Below are 2,500 nucleotides of genomic sequence, written 5' to 3' on the forward strand. Positions count from 1 at the left end.
TGAAGGATGTGCAGGCAGAACGAGAAGAGGAAGGTGACTCAATCCATACCCAGTGTCTAAGATGTGCTCCTGTGCCAATATGGATGCCTTTCATTGTGGCACTCACAGTCACAAGCACAGGTTTCATTCCTCTTCCCTACCTCTTCTTGTTATCTTTATTGTAGGGGGTTATATGTTTCGTATTCGTTCATGACAGCACAAAAATACGAAAAAATAAAGTTGTCTTTTGTCCTCCCATAAAACAGCAATACTTCTATCACATTGAGTATAAAGGAAATAATGAGCTAATATGGATAATATACTACAATTTTAGTCAACTACAGCACTGATAGAGCCTGTCATATGGCACATATAAGTATCTAAACTCAATAAAACACACAAAAAAATTAAACACAAAAAAAGCTCTAGTTTTACAACGAATGACTGAAAGAGAGTGAGATGATTCAAATCAAATTGCTTCAAGCAGTCTCTCTCTAAAATAAAACCTATCCAGGAGGTTGGGCAAGCAAATTTATCTCCGTCTGCAATGGGTTAATGATTGACAGTGGCTGTACTTCACATATTGAGAAAACTGAACCAAAGTTTGTGAGATTTCAAGAGTCTTTTGATCCACAAACACATTACATAGAACTGGCAGACGGCCAAAGACAACAAGGAACAGTGAAAGGAGTCGGTGAAGTGAAAGACTTCATTCAGGTTTGAGACGGCAACTCACAAAGAATTCTACTAAAAGATGCATTATACATACCAGGATTCAAACAAGATATCATGTCAGTTTGGAAGGCTATCAAGAGTGGACATACTGTTACTTTCTCACCCGAAGGCAGTACTCTAACTACCAAGGATGGCAGGATATTCGACATTGTGGAGAAAAACAAGTTGTTCTATCTACGTAGAGATAAGCCACACACTGGTTCTCAGATGGATAAGTTTAACAAAGTCCATGTAGGGGAAGCCAAGCACACCCTAGAGGAGTGGCATAAAATCCTAGGGCATTGCAATGTGGCTGATGTACAAAAACTTGAAGCAACTGTTGATGGAATGCATATAACTAGGAAAGATAAGTTCAACTGCACCACATGCACACTAGGTAAGATGACACAGTATAGGAGTAAAGAACCTGACAAAAAGGCCCAACAGCCATTAGATTTAGTCCACTGTGATGTAGTTGGTCCTGTAAACCCACCAGCACAAGGAGGTTACAGGTACAGCATCTCCTTTATTGATGACTACTCCGGAGCTCTTAGAATTTACCTAATTAAAAGTAAGAGTGATACTGTGACAGCTATGAAAAGATACCTTGCAGAAACAGCACCATATGGGAAAATTAAACGCCTAAGATGTGACCACGGAACAGAGTTTACGAACAAGGAGTTCAGAACACTCTTAACAGAGAACAAGATTAAACAAGAGTTCTCTGCACCCTATTCACCACATCAGAATGGCACAGTTGAGAGATCGCACAGGTCAATATTTGACATGGCTCGCTGTTTGCTGATCGAGTCAACATTACCTAAAGATATGTGGAGTTATGCTGTGAAGACTGCCTGTTACATCAGGAATAGGTGCTATAACCCCAGGACTCAAAAGACCCCAGTAGAAATGTTTACTGGAAGACGGCCAAACATAAGCAAAATGAATATCTTTGGAACAAGATGTTTTGCATTTGAACAAGAGAGTAAGAAACTAGATCCAAGGAGTAAGGAGGGAGTATTTGTGGGCTATGATGATCAAAGTCCAGCCTACTTGATATACTTTCCTGATACTCAGACTATAAGAAAGGTAAGAATAGTCAAATTTGTGGATAACTCATCTTGTAAGACAGAATCCTCAAGTGCCGAGCAAAGTTTGAGTGACGACTACATTTTGGTGGAGACGAGGCTCCAGCAAAAACCACTTCAAGCGGCCCAAGATGAGACACCAGCTGACGTGGATGGGGACAGGAAGTGTCCAGCTAAAGACCAAGAAGGAATACCAGTGATTGAAGATACAGAAAGAAGATACCCATCCAGAGAAAGAAAGAAACCCTCGAGGTAAGATAACTATGTTACAGATGATCAGGACGACAGTATCTCCAGTGTGACACATAGTAGATTTATACATCCCTGCTATCGAATGTCACATGATCCAATACCAGTCACCTACCAAGAAGCTATAGCATCTCCAGAGGGACATCAATGGAAGAAAGCCATGGATGAGGAGATTGCTTCACTACAGGACAACACCTACGAACTCACTTCACTGCCCAAGAATCGCACAGCAGTGGGTGGAAGATGGATTTATCAAGTGAAACCTGGACCTAACGGTAAAGGAAAATTCAATGCAAAGATTACATTGAAGTCAATCAAACTAAATATTTGGAAAAGATTTTAGACAGATTTAGAATGTCAAATTGTCATGCAAGAAACACACCATGTGATCCAAGTATTGTTAACACTTCTACTGTAGAATCAGATGTATTGGCTAGTGCAACTCTTTACAGATAGTTGGTAGCCTTATA

At 40.2% G+C, this 2,500-nt stretch overlaps 1 pseudogene; it reads left to right on the top strand.

Moving 5' to 3' along the window:
• Nucleotides 1-702, top strand: part of LOC147470234 (uncharacterized) — a 1,999-nt pseudogene extending 1,297 nt beyond the window's left edge.
• The last annotated feature ends 1,798 nt before the right edge of the window (nucleotides 703-2,500 follow it).

The sequence above is a fragment of the Penaeus japonicus genome, unplaced genomic scaffold (genome assembly GCF_977035675.1).
Source record: "Penaeus japonicus unplaced genomic scaffold, GWHDUDI00000001_assembly GWHDUDI00000016, whole genome shotgun sequence".
In the NCBI taxonomy this organism is placed as follows: domain Eukaryota; kingdom Metazoa; phylum Arthropoda; class Malacostraca; order Decapoda; family Penaeidae; genus Penaeus; species Penaeus japonicus.